Genomic DNA, 15783 nt, shown 5'->3' on the forward strand with positions numbered 1-15783 from the left:
GCTGTAGGTCTGACATCATCGTTTGTGGTTCCCTATAAAAGGGAACACTCGATCGTTGACAGCGCCACAGTGAAGAACGGGGAACAGGTAAGAAAGCTGCCGCTCCAGGTGAGCTCACTAGGGTAATTGATGTCCACTCAGAAGCAGATGGGTGCTGGCAATGCACTGGATGTGCAAAAAACAACAAGGATATGGACAGCCGCACTCCAGTAACTTGAAAAAGACGTGCCCTTTATTGGGTACAGGAAAAAAAACACTACAGGTATCAGCACACAGTGGGATAAACAGCTGACGCGTTTCACATTGAGTGTCAATGCTTAATCATAGCTTTTTTCCTGTACCCAATAAAGGGCACGTCTTTTTCAAGTAACTGGAGTGCGGCTGTCCATATCCTTGTTGTTTTTTGAAGAACGGGGAAGCTGTTTTTACACACAGCTCTCCCCATTCTTCAGTTCCGGGCACCGATCGCGATCGGGTCTGCGAGTCCCGAGGCCACGGTCACGGAGCTTCAGCGCGCGCGCGACCCCACGGCTGGGCTTAAAGAGCCACGTACATGTACGTGGATGTGCCCAGCCGTGCAATTCTGCCGACGTATATCAGCGTGAATGGGTCCTTAAGTGGTTAAGCATCATTAAAATCACTGCTCCTGAAAAAGCTACTGTTTTTAAAACTTTTTTTCCATTGATACATGTTCCCTGGGGCAAGACCCGGGTTCTCAAAGACGTTTTCCAACAATAACTTGCATATTAGGCTTTAAAATTAGCACTTTTGAATTCAAACGTTCGAGTCCCATAGACGTCAATGGGGTTCTAAATGTTCGCGCGAACGTTTGGTCCTTTCGAGGGTTCTGGTGCGAACCGAACGGGGGGTGTTCGGCTCATCCCTAAAAGTCCCTAAAAGTCAGTGGTATAAAGAAGATGCTTAACCACAGGCCAGAGAAAAGGAAGGGTTAGGAAGCAAAAGCAGAATTAATGAAAAAATTAACTCATTACGGTGCTGCTTTATCCTTTAACAATCCAATAACAGGCTGGGCCATGCCCAGGATGACCTCAGCTTCGAGAAGGTAGGCTGAATGGTGCATGGCCATCAGACTGAGGACATCTAGTGAAAAAAGTTAGTTTTTTTAGATTTTGTATGTAGCATTACTTAAAGGGGTTGTAAAGGTTTGTTTTTTTATTTTCTAAATAGGTTCCTTTAAGCTAGTGCATTGTTGGTTCACTTTGATTTCCCTTTGATTTCCTGTTCCTCATCAGTAAGCTTGCCCCCATCATCTGAGCCATTCTGGCTGGGGGTTAGTCAGCGTGCTCTCCCCCATCGTCTCCCCGCAGGGATGTAGTCCCAAGGGAGGGGGCGAGAACGCTGACTAACCCCCAGTTAGAACGACTCAGATGATAGGGGCAAGCTTACTGAGGAGGAACAGGAAGTGAGAAATTCAGACAAAGAAAAATAACATTTAGAAGGGAAATCGAAGAAAAGGGTAAGTGAACCAACAATGCACTAGCTTAAAGGAACCTATTTAGAAAATAAACAACAAACCTTTACAACCCCTTTAAATTTGATATATGTACATTGTAACCTAATAATGTATCTTTTTTCATTTCCTTTTTTCATTTTAGGGGTTACAATGATTTAGAGATTTACTTAAGGTTCAGGCTTGAGCTGTACTAGTTCTTTGAATGTATTTTCTTTGTGCAAAAAACAATTTGATCTCTGAGCAAAAGGCTATCAATTCATGACACAGGTCTTGCAGAACGTCATTCATTTACTGACATTTGACTCTAGAACTGTTTGTTTTCACTCTCAGTAGTCTGTTTTTTCAGTTATAAAGTGCATGCACACATTCAATTATGCAAAAGCTAACCCTATCTAATAAGCAGTTCATGAAAAGGTGATTTTATAAAAGAGATGAGATGGCTTTGCCATGTCATACTGCATTCCATTTGTAAAACTTAAAAGCTTCAAAGCTTGTAAAATGTAATGTTAGATTTTTGTTACATTGCCGGCATCACAATTTACATAAATAGGAGCTGTGCAACAAAAACAAAAAAAATATTTTTTTGGTGAAAAATATAGTTCTAATTGAGATTTACATTGTGATGCTTATTTTTTAGGGCACTTAATAACTTAAAGGTTACATTAAAGGTTATTCCTGAATTAAATTTACGGTTAAGGCTGGGTCCACACTTGCTGCGGCCGCGGCTCATAGCAGGGGGTTTGGTGTGACCCTGCACACTGATCCAGGTGCGAATCAGGTCTGAATTTGCATCTGATTCAGAACCAAAGACGCACAGAACCCTTTCCCAGTGAGGACCGCGGCTGCCCCAAAGCTGTGTGAACCGGCTCCATTGAGAGTCGATCACAGTCTCCTGACATGCAAATTTCACGCAGCAAAATCTGCATCCAATTCGTATCACTGTGAACCCAACCTAAAGGTTAAGTTTAATATTAAGTATTGTATTTAGTGGACTGAGGTTAGGTTCAAGTTTTAATGTGAACCAACATATATATATATATATATATATATATATATATATATATATATATATATATATATATATATATATATATATATATACTGTATATACAGTGAGGAAAATAAGTATTTGAACACACTGCTATTTTGCAAGTTCTCCCACTTGGAAATCATGGAGGGGTCTGAAATTGTTATCGTAGGTGCATGTCCACTGTGAGAGACATAATCAAAAAAAAAAATCCAGAAATCACAATGTATGATTTTTTTAACTATTTATTTGTATGATACAGCTGCAAATAAGTATTTGAACACCTGAGAAAATCAATGTTAATATTTGGTACAGTAGCCTTTGTTTGCAATTACAGAGGTCAAACGTTTCTTGTAGTTTTTCACCAGGTTTGCACACACTGGAGGAGGGATTTTGGCCCACTCCTCCACACAGATCTTCTCTAGATCAGTCAGGTTTCTGGGCTGTCGCTGAGAAACACGGAGTTTGAGCTCCCTCCAAAGATTCTCTATTGGGTTTAGGTCTGGAGACTGGCTAGGCCACGCCAGAACCTTGATATGCTTCTTACAGAGCCACTCCTTGGTTATCCTGGCTGTGTGCTTCGGGTCATTGTCATGTTGGAAGACCCAGCCTCGACCCATCTTCAAAGCTCTAACTGAGGGAAGGAGGCTGTTGCCCAAAATCTTGCAATACATGGCCCCGGTCATCCTCTCCTTAATACAGTGCAGTCGCCCTGTCCCATGTGCAGAAAAACACCCCCAAAGCATGATGCTACCACCCCCATGCTTCACAGTAGGGATGGTGTTCTTGGGATGGTACTCATCATTCTTCTTCCTCCAAACACGGTTAGTGGAATTATGACCAAAAAGTTCTATTTTGGTCTCATCTGACCACATGACTTTCTCCCATGACTCCTCTGGATCATCCAAATGGTCATTGGCAAACTTAAGACGGGCCTTGACATGTGCTGGTTTAAGCAGGGGAACCTTCCATGCCATGCATGATTTCAAACCATGACGTCTTAGTGTATTACCAACAGTAACCTTGGAAACGGTGGTCCCAGCTCTTTTCAGGTCATTGACCAGCTCCTCCCGTGTAGTCCTGGGCTGATTTCTCACCTTTCTTAGGATCATTGAGACCCCACGAGGTGAGATTTTGCATGGAGCCCCAGTCCGAGGGAGATTGACAGTCATGTTTAGCTTCTTCCATTTTCTAATGATTGCTCCAACAGTGGACCTTTTTTCACCAAGCTGCTTGGCAATTTCCCCGTAGCCCTTTCCAGCCTTGTGGAGGTGTACAATTTTGTCTCTAGTGTCTTTGGACAGCTCTTTGGTCTTGGCCATGTTAGTAGTTGGATTCTTACTGATTGTATGGGGTGGACAGGTGTCTTTATGCAGCTAATGACCTCAAACAGGTGCATCTAATTTAGGATAATAAATGGAGTGGAGGTGGACATTTTAAAGGCAGACTAACAGGTCTTTGAGGGTCAGAATTCTAGCTGATAGACAGGTGTTCAAATACTTATTTGCAGCTGTATCATACAAATAAATAGTTAAAAAATCATAAATTGTGATTTCTGGAATTTTTTTTTGATTATGTCTCTCACAGTGGACATGCACCTACGATGACAATTTCAGACCCCTCCATGATTTCCAAGTGGGAGAACTTGCAAAATAGCAGGGTGTTCAAATACTTATTTTCCTCACTGTATATATATATATACACACACAGTATCTCCCAAAAGTGAGTACACCCCTCACATTTTTGTAAACATTTTATCTTTTCATGTGACAACACTGAAGAAATGACACTTTGCTACAATGTTGTAGTAAGTAAGTGTACATCTTGTATAACAGCATAAATTTGCTGTCCCCTCAAAATAACTCCACACACAGCCATTAATGTCTAAACCGCTGGCAACAAAAGTGAGTACACCCCTAAGTTAAAATGTGCAAATTGGGCCCAAAGTATCAAAAGTGTGTTTGGCCTCCAGTATGTCACAGTACAAGTTGGCATTCATGGTTCCCTCAGTGAACTGTAGCCCCCCAGTGCCGGCAGCACTCATGCAGCCCCAGACCATGACACTCCCACCACCATGCTTGACTGTAGGCAAGACAAACTTATCTTTGTACTCTTCACCGGGTTACCGCCACACATGCTTGACCCCATCTGAACCAAATACATTTATCGTGGTCTCATCAGACCACAGGACATGGTTCTAGTAATCGTCTTTAGAAGAGGCTTCCTTCTGGGACGACAGCCATGCAGACCAATTTGATGCAGTGTGCAGCGTATGGTTTGAGCACTGACAGGCTGACCCTCCACCCCTTCCACTTCTGCAGCAATTCTGGCAGCACTCATATGTCTATTTCCCAAAGACAACCTCTGGATATGACACTGAGCACGTACACTTAACTCTTTTTGTTGACCATTGCGAGGAGTGCAGACTGACCTACAGGACAAATTCTGGAATGGACAGCAGCCTAAATTTCCATGATTTGTGAATGGGAGTAAAACTAAGCCTCCCATTCCCCACTAACTTTTGGGTAGCGCCCGTACTGCAAGTAGGGGGGGCGCTACACATATTAAGCACTCAAAAGGCTAATCATCACCATGTCACACCACAAAGAGTAGACGTGAATAATGACTCACCCTTTCCTCAAGAGGTATATGTATCAATGTCTCAGGATGTGCATCTCAAAAGCTCCCAGGTGGGTAGTGTTCAATCTTGGTACCAAGCATACAAAAAGGGGGCTCACCATCCCTCCAACCCATAGGGGGGCAGAATAAAAAATTCAATAAGACAGCACTCCTCCCATTGTGTCACTATGGAAAGAAGGGGGGTATATATATATATATATATATATATATATATATATATATATATATATATATATATATATATATATGTGTATCATAAGAAAATGGATCCAACAAAGTAATTAATACAATGAGTAAAACAAAATGTCCCCGAGAAGGAGAAACAAAAGTTTCCCCCACCGGTGGAACATTCCATAAAGGCACTCACCATATTTTGATGGAGAAAAAAATATCCATATAGAGACCCATATATTTTCAAGCCCCGACTGAAGAGAGGCCACTGGTATCCTCTTAATGGAGGCAGAGACAGGCATTCAAAAACCTCCAAGAAAAAGCCCTCCTCATCATCCAACAGATGGGAGGAAAGTGATGCTGAAGTACCCCCCTTGGCATCCTTAAATACTCACCTTGTCCCCATTCCAGGTGGTGGGTTCCTCCCCTATTAATGACCGTTCCGTGCGGTCAAATGCGATAGTATCACGCGTGCCTGTGTTTTTGTGAGAACACTTGTGCTGACAGATGTGGCTGTTACTCAACTATGCCAGCATTGGTCACTGCAGTGGGGAAGCAGTCAACTGTATTTTAAGAGAAAAAGCTATTTTATAGCATCTCCTTAGGCTCCATGCACACAGAAGCTGATAAACTGCAGTTTATTGGCGTTTTGGCATTTTTAAAAAAAAGCCCATAAACTGAACTCTATGTTAGCCTATGTGCCCATGCACACATGGGAATTTTTTAGCGTTAAAGCTTTGGAGTTTATTGGCTTTTTTCTAAAAGCTCCAAATTTGCGTTCAAAGTGACGTTTTTCGGCGGGAAAAAACGAAGAACGGCGTAAAAAAATATAGACGCTCAGAAGCGCTGGCACCAGCGTTTAACGTTTTTTTTATCCATTGATAAAAAAAAGAAAAAAAAGCTAAAAATCGCTACACTGAAACGATAAAACACGTTGAAAGGCTCCCTGCAAAGCTACTGGCATTTTTTTTTACAGTTTTTTTGTAGCTCCTGTGTGCATGGAGCCTTAGAAAAATCAGTTCCAAATCATTACATGTGGGGCACAGGACTATAAAGAGATAAAAAGTTGTAAGACTTTCATTGGGCTTAAATCATTTCCTTAGTCTTAAATAAAAATAAAATAAAAAATAAAGTCAGCAGCTACAAATACTGTAGCCGCTTACTTTGAAAAAAAAGGACACTCATCGCCCTTCCTCAAATCACGGATTCTTGGCGGCAGATCCTAGAAGCCCCTATATCCACGGAAGAGGTTGTTACAGCTATCAAGGTGCTGAAAATGACCTGGGCTGGATGGATTTTCTGCCTCCTATTATAAGTGCTTCCCAGATATTCTCACTTCACTACGATCTCTTTGACAGGGCTTTTTTCGGGCAGAATCTGTCTAGGTGTCCATATCTATGATCCCTAAACCTAATGCCGCGTACACACGACCATTATTCATGTCATTGAAAAAAACAAAGTTTTTCTCGACGTGATTCCTTTCAAGCCTGCCTTGCATACACACGATCGTGAAAAAAAAATGCTTGAGCAAAGCGCGGTGATGTACACCTACGACAACACGTATGACGGCACTTTAAAGGGGAAATTCCATTATAATGGCACCACCATTTGGGCAGCTTTTGCTGATTTTGTGTTACCGCGTGTTATAAAAAGTTTGGTGAGAGATGATTTGCGCTTTTCAGTCTTTGCCCTTTTCAGTCTGTTACAGCTTGACGAATGTGCTATCTCCATTACGAACGCTACCAGAATGAGCATTCCCGTCTCATAACTTGCTTCTGAGCATGTGCAGTTTTTCTCCCTCGTAAAAGCCTACACACGATCGTTTTTCACAACGTGAAAAACGACGACGTGAAAAACGACGAGAAAAAAATGAGCAGGTTCTAAATTTTTAACAAACGTTTTTCTTGTCAAGAAAAATGCTCTGGAGCCTACACACGACCTTTTTTTAAAAAATTGCATTTTTCTCGTCATGAAAAACGGTCGTGTGTACGCGGCATAACACGGATGACACCCAGTGCTCCAACTTCAGGCCAATATCTTTCCTGAATGTAAACATAAAGCTGCTAGACAAAATTCCCAATTCTCTACAGCGCTATTGGTCTGTGTATACAAACCTATGTGCATACAACAAAATAATATATATTATATTAATATATATTAACTATTAACACTTAATTAATCCTCCCTGCTGTCAGATCCATCAGGCATTGATTGTGCATGTATGGGCCCATACTAAACATACACTACCAACAGATAAATCTGTTGTTTAAAACGTCTCAAACAATCTTATACAGTATCTGTTTATTATTACTAAACCAAAAATGTTTCATACGCTTTGTTACTCCTCTTTTTGAGATTTAATAAAAGTGATTGAACAAAAAAAAAGGACACTCACCTTTCCAATAATCCAACACTGTCCTCACCTGGCTGGTTCTTCACCGGTCCTCAGGTCCCTGACATAAACATGTTTAGTGTGGGAAGCTGGCTGTGACTCATTGCAGCTTCACAGTTGGCTTGTCACTGTGCATGTACGAGTCCCACTGCAGTTTATGAATGGACCTGTAGCCTTCTGCGACCTGTGATGTGTTCCAGAAGGTTGCGGGCAGAGGGAGGAGGTGGAGAACTTCTGCTCTGATCACCCAGGCAGTCAGGGAGGAATGGCAAGCAGGTACCCGCTCCTCCACGACAAAAACCTCCAACAGGGGGAGATAGGGAGGTGTTAAGGTGGAACTTCCCTCTTAGGCCTCGTACACACGACTAGACATGACCGATGAAAACGGTCTGCGGACCGTTTTCATCGGACATGTCGGCTGGGTGATTTTGGTCTGATGTGTGTACACACCATCAGACCAAATTCCCCCTCGGACAGAATACGCGGTGATGACGCGGCGACGTGCGCGAACCCGGAAGTTTAATGCTTCCACGCATGCATCTAATTACTTCGACGCATGCACGGGATATCGGGCCAGCGGACATGTCCGATGAGTCGTACTGACCATCGGACATGTCCGATGGACAGGCTTACAGCGGACAAGTTTCTTAGCATGCTAATAAACTTTTGCCCGCTGAAAAAATGTCCGCTAGGCCGGAAAACTGTCCGATAGGCCCTACACACGGTCGGACATGTCTGCGAAAACTGGTCCGACATGTTCGGTCGTGTGTACAAGGCCTAAGGGTGAAGTAATGCTTTAAAGTATAAGCTAGTGTTTCCCTCTCCAAAAATGTATTATTTTTTTCTATATTGTCTTCTTGTCTTTTGTTTTCAGCTATGTTGTTGTAAACATTTTATATGTATTCTTTCAGTTGTTTATAAATATGTTGTAATTAAGCCTTACTGGTCATCTATAGTCATGGTATACAAGGTAGAAGACTCACAGACTGGAAATCAGATGTCAGTCTTCGGTGACAGTTGTGCTGTTTCTCTCCTAATTACCTTCCCTGATCACTGTGTTTTGACAGTCAACATGGAAAACACTGGTGTGGAGGTCAGTAAATAAAAATGCTAGATATTCCGATAAATGTACACAGAGGTAGGAAAGTGTACAATTTCAACCCAGAACCTATTTATATGCAGCGCTGTGTTATATAACATTCCTTCTTACATTGAGTACAACAATACAACTCAGTGGTTGGAAATACCTCTGTCGTGCTTCTGTAAGTGGAAGTCCAATTACTCATAAGTTTTATTGTCATGGATGTGACACCTGGCAGATTTTATTAGTGGACTAAACATACCCACAAACCATTGCTAGCGGTCTGAAAGTTTATCTCTTATTCTTAGTTCTAATTTATATCCCCCTACTAGATAAGTTGTGTAAATTCTCATACCATATGGTATTAGGTATATAAATTATATATAAACTTTTATGATTGCTTAAAGTGAACGTTCCGGGTCTGGGGTGCAAGCATGCGCCACCAGCGGCCAACTTCAGCTGTGATTGGACACAGCAGGAGCCAATCAGCAGGTTCGGCGAATGCGATGTCCGCCAGGACCCACTGATCATTCGTAAGAAAGACAGAACGATGGTCTGCCTAGGTAAACAAGGCAGACCATCGTTCTGTGAGAGGGGAATGTGCTAAGCAGGAACACAGTTCTTTACATTCCGCCAGTGAAAGCACCTGTCCCACAGTTATCAATCACTCCCAGGGAACACATTTAACCCTTTGATCGCTTCTGATGTTAACCCCTTCCCTAGCCGTGTCATTAGTACAGTAATGCCCTGTACACACGATTGGATATGTGATGGAATCTAATCCGATGGATTTTTTCGTTGGATATCCGATGAAGCTGACTTTCATCAGTCTTGCCTACACACCATCAGTCAAAAATCCGACCGTGTCCAACGCGGTGACGTAAAACACTATGTGCTGAGAAAAATGAAGTTTAATGCTTCCAAACATGCGCCGACTTGATTCTGAGCATGCGTGGATTTTTGACTGATGGAGTTTTTTAGATAGCTTGACAGTGCATATTTTTTAGCGTTTATTAGTGTCACTGGTCCCCAAAAAGTGTCAAAAGTGTCAGTTAGGTGTCCGATTTGTCCGCCGCAATATCACGGTCCCGCTATAAGTCGCTGATCGCCGTCATTACAGTAAAAAATTAAAAAGAAGAAAATAAAAAAATAAAAATATACGATAGTTTGTAGACACTAACTTTTGCGCAAACCAATCAATATACACGCATTGGTTTTATTTTTAACCAAAAATATGTAGAATATATATTGGCCTAAATTGATGAAGACATTTGTTTTTTCCCCTTTTTGTTTTTGGGAAAGATTTATAGCAGAAAGTAAAATATATTGGGATTTTTCTTTTCTAAATTATTGGCCTTTTTTGTTTATAGTGCAAAAAGAAAAATTGCAGAGATGATCAAATACTATCAAAAGAAAGCTCTATCTGTGAAAAAAAAAGAACAATTATTTTATTTTGGGTACAGCTTTGCACGCCCGCTCAATTGTCAGGTAAAATAAGGCAGTGCTGTATCAAAAAAAAAATGGCTTGGTCATGAAGCCATGTCACTGTTGGTCAACGCAGACATCTACCAGGAGATTTTGGAGCACTTCATGCTTCTTTCCTCAGATGAGCTCTATGAGAATGCTGATTTAATTTTCCAGCAGGACTTGGCACCTTCCCACACTGCCAATAGCACCAAAACCTGGTTCAATGACCTTGGGATTACTGTGCTTGATTGGCCAGCAAACTCGCCTGACCTGAACCCCACAGAGAATCTATGGGGCATTGCCAAGAGAAAGATGAGATACATGAGATCGAGCAATGCAGAAGAGCTGAAGGCCGCTATTGCCACTCCACATTGAGGCAGTAATTGCTGCAAAAGGGGTCCTGTAATCGGGAGCGGTGATCAGTGTCATGTCACGCGTAGCCACACCCCACCACAGTTAGAACACATCCCTAGGACACACTTAACCCCTTCAGCGCCCCCTACTGGTTAACCCCTTCACTGCCGGTGTCATTTTTACAGTAATCAGTGCAATTTTATAGCACTGATCACTGTATCAATGACAATGGTCCCAAAATTACGTTAAAAGTGTCCGATGTGTCCGCCATAATGTCGCAGTCACAATAAAAATCACTGATCGCCGCCATTACCAGTAAAAAAATGGATTTTGTAGAAAAATGCCATAAAACTATCCCCTATTTTGTAGACGCTAAGTTTTGCGCAAACCAATCAATAAACACTAATTGCGATTTTTTTTACCAAAAATATGTAGAAGAATATGTATCGGCCTAAACTGAGGAAAAAAAATAAATGTTATATCATTTTTGAGGATATTTATTATAGCAACAATTAAAAAATATTGCTATTTTTTCAAAATTGTTGTTCTATTTTTGTTTATAGCGCAAACAGGTGATCAAATTCCACCAAAAGAAAGCTCTATTTGTGGGGAAAAAGGACGTCAATTTTGTTTGGGAGCCACGTCGCACGACCACACAATTGTCAGTTAAAGTGACGCAGTGACGAATCGCAAAAAGTGCTCTGGTCTTTGGGCAGTCAAATGGTCCGAGGCTGAAGTGGTTAATAATAAATAATATATTTTCTCTACATATGCTTATACTTGAGTGCCTAAAAAGTCCAGTCAGGGGATACATTTTTCTTCTTGTCCAGTTGCAAATATAATCATTTTTAGCAGGGGTTGCTTGAGCCCTAAAAAGTATTCAGGGCAAATGATTTGAGAAAGAATTATTTAAGAGGAAATTTCTCCTACATTTGTAGAAGCTTCCTTTAACTTCCCATTGTGTCTTCAGGTCAGGAAGTAAAAGGCAATTTTTCCAGAAAACAAAATATAGCCTGTAAGGTCTTTTATTGATTCCCCACTCCATCCAAAATGAAAAAAAAAATGTAAGGGTCACCCCAGTCATATAAAAAATTGATCTGTTATATGTTAACATTTTCCCTTTATGAGTAGCCTAACAATGCCCCAATATTCATAAGAGATGTTTAAATCTGTTGCACATTTTAAGTGGTACACCAGAGCATCTTTTGTTACCCGACTTTTATAGAAGTTAACTAAAAGCTGTGAAATTTGAGAATAGTGTAGGAGATACCTTTTATTCCGGGCAGAGAGTTTAAAACATATTGAAAACTCTCTGCATGACCATGTCCTAGTTATTCCCGATTCCTATGGAGAAAAAGGCATAAACCGTACTGTGCTCTTTGATTCTTCTGTTATGTGGACAGAGTTTAAGCAGTTGTAAACATTGATGGAATAATAATTTAGTTTGCTAAAGCTTTCTATATTAAAAATAATTACTATTAGAAAAAAGTTTACTTGTCACCTTTTTTTTGAATTTGCTAATCTCCTTAGTCATTTTCTGTCTGCATGCATGAACGTTATTATGTGCTTAAATGATCACTTAAAGTCAGAACCTGTGTGACGGGGTGACGATGTAGGATCACAATAAGCAGTCAACGGCAGAACATTGTCACCCATTAATGGAAAAAGACTTAACAAGTATCATTATTACACTTTATTATAATATGACCAGGTATTATTTTGATGAATGGTGAAGACTGAAAAATTCTGAAACTGGACTTTCAAAATGACATTAACATGGTTAAGCTTATACGAGTTTGAGTTTAGAGGGGTATTTTTTTGTTTCATTTTTACGCATATTAAAGTAAAACAGATCCCTGTATAGAATGTTCTCTTCTGATATAGCAGTAAGCTGCATTGTTTAACATTATGCAACACTTTTGGTAAAATCAGGATAGGCTGACTCCCGTTCATACACTAAAGCCCCGTACACACAATCGGAATTTCTGATGAAAAAAGTCAGACAGACTTTTTCCATCGGAAATTTCGACCGTGTGTATGCCCCATCGGACTTTTTTCCGAGGAATTCTGTCTGAGTTTAGATAGAGAACATATTCTCTTTTACTCTGATGGAATTCCGTCGCAATTCCGATGTGAGTTTGGCCAGGTAAAAGCCTGATCGTGTGTACGGGGTGCAAGAGGAACCGTGTGGGCTTACATTACCCATGGAAATTGGTAATATATGAAAAGGTAGGCATAACCATACAAACAAGGGGGAATGAAAATCTGTGAAAGACAAAGACTGGTAATTGACTTAAATTAATAAAATAATTACACACTGCTAATGTTTTACAAGTATATTTATTTTATTGCTAAATATGCGATTTAAAATGTCAAAAAATTTGACTTTATTTTACAGCTGTACCTGTCAATACTAGTTATCCCACTGCCCGCACCACCAAACACTGCTTTAGTGAAAAGGAATCACAGGCCAAACTACTTCTCAAACCCACCCTTCCAGGAGTTTCTATCTTCTACATCCCACGCTGAACTCTGTGGTTTCTCCTACTGACCCCTAAATTTTGTAACTTGTAACGAGATAGGGATTTTAAAATAAAACCACTGAGCAACCAGCAACAGTTGACCAGAGGTCAGTCAAAAATGAGAGATACCGTTTTTTGTTGGCTTTATTCCTCTGAACCACTTTTTGAGTTAACAAGCTGAATATTGACCTGGTGCAACAAATAATATGGTCTGCCCCTCCAAATTACAGTCTGCAGATTTTCCATCTTTTGCATATGTCTGAATTACATGTTTGAGGTTAGGCTTATACTGTTGATGTTAAATGGAAAGGAAATGAACTAGTAGATGACATTTTGTGAACAGGCATGCCTTCATTTGATCCTCTGTCCAACATCAAAATCTACACTTGTTATTACTAATATTTCAGAGCTTAAAATCTTTGCATAAGTACAGGAAGAGATCATTTCTTTTAATAGGCCATTGAATGCACAGGGGAAAGATTGTATCACTAAGGGCTCTTTCACACGGGAGGCCCGTTCAGGTCCGCTTGCCAGTTTTTTAGGCGGACCTGAACAGACGCTCCATGCTCCTCTATGGAGCCACGGATGTCAGCGGTGACATGCCCGCTGACATCCGACCTGCTCCGATCTGCCAAAGTGTGATGGAGGAAAAACCTACTTTTCCATCCGTCTGGCAGATCGGATCGGGTGAACACAGGACAGACGGTCCATGTTCATTCGATCCCCCCATAGGGGAGAGCGGAGAAAAGACAGGGCGGTCCCTGCACAGTGTGCAGGGACTGCCCTGTCATCCATCAGCTCAGCGGGGATCAACGGAGCGATCCTCACTGAGCAAGCGGAGGTTCACGGGGCGGATCATTACTGATCCGCCGCTTGTGAAAGGGGCCTTACTGTGAACGTGTAACCTGCACTAGAAGTGTAGCATAATGGTTTAACAAAAGGGAGCTTCTAAGGCTTGTTTAATGCCTTATCAACTACTGATTGATTTGTCTCTGAACATGCTTATTTTAGCATGCTAATATGAAAAGTAGTGGGGGGGGGGTAACAGGTGGCCATAGGTCTTGACAGATTGCCTGCATATCCCTGAGGCCCCGTACACACGAGAGGATCTATCCGCTGGAATTTATCCGCGGACCGGTTTCAGCGGATAGATCCCCTGGTGTGTACGATCCAGCGGATATTTTTCCGCGGATATTTTTCCCGGCGATGGATTTCTAGCAGATCAAAATTTCTTAACATGCTAAGAAATCGATCCACTGGAATCCAGTCCAGCGGATTGATCCGATGGTCTGTACAGACTCACCGGATCAATCCGTCCAAATCCATCCCTTGCATGCGTCGTAATGATTCGACGCATGCGTGGAAGTCCTTATATTACAGCGTCGCGCACGTCGCCGCGTCATCATCGCAGCGATGGCGCGACACGTCACCGCGGAGGGAATTCCACTGGGATTTTGATCTCATGGTTAGTACAACCATGAGATCAAAATCCGCCAGAGGATTTATCCGCGGAAACGGACCTCCGGACCGTTTCCGCGGATCGATCCTCTCGTGTGTACTAGGCCTTAGGCCCCATACTCACGACCAAACATGTTTGCTGAAACTGGCCCGCGGACCAGTTTCAGCATACATGTTTGGTCGTGTGTAGTTACGAGCGTACAGAATTTCACCGTACATTTGCCCGCCGGGCCGTTTTTCAGCAGACATTTATTTCCAAACTTGTTTTAAAACCGTCCGCTCAAATCCTGTCCGAACGTACATGTTTGGTGGTGAGTACACAAAACCAACGTACAAAAACCCCGCGCATGCTCAGACTAAATGAGGCCACGGGAGCGCTCGTTCAGGTAAAACTCACGTTTCTTTGGGATATGGCACATTCGTCAATAGAAAGATTAATTCTAGCAATAGAACACTGAAGCAAAACACACAATAACCAATGCTTGATGCCGTCGTTTTATTCATTCTTCTCTTGCTATAACTAATCAGTTATTTAGCTCATGTTATTTCAACTGAGTTGTTCCATACTGAAAAGTGACATTTGTTAGCTGTGATGTAGTAAGATTTTTGCAAACTTTTATTGGCCCGACGTATCATATTTTTAGTGTTCCTCCACATTTCAAATTTTTTGCTTTTAATGTTTAATGGTTATCTTTCCCACTTTCTTTAGGTGTTTATAGTTATGTCACCATTTAGAATATTTTAATAGGAAATAGTTTTGATTTAGCTTTTGTTTGTATATTTAACATGATTTTTTTGAAGGTTGTTTAAATTGTCTACCATGTTGGCACACCAAATGACCCCCCCCCCCCACATGAGTTAGTGAATAGTTTAGATTAAACATTTTATTTGTTTGTAATGTTTGATGCCTAAAATAATACCCACAGTATTACAAACAATAGGCACGTTTTTCAAATCAACAAAAAGGCTTTTATTTGAGCAAATTATAAAAAGGATCAAAAACAGAATGGCAGCACTTGAACAGCTAGCAACATACATGCAAACTTGCATTTCAAACATGGTGAAGGATAAACTAGCCAACCTCAGGAAGCACACAAAATAAAATCTGAAGCAGCAGCACATAACCAAAGGAACCCAAGCTGTGGTAGTCCAAACAAGATGCCATTTGTGGGCGATCAAATGGAAGGCAGGGCATCA

Source organism: Rana temporaria, chromosome 4 (genome assembly GCF_905171775.1).
Source record: "Rana temporaria chromosome 4, aRanTem1.1, whole genome shotgun sequence".
Taxonomy (NCBI): domain Eukaryota; kingdom Metazoa; phylum Chordata; class Amphibia; order Anura; family Ranidae; genus Rana; species Rana temporaria.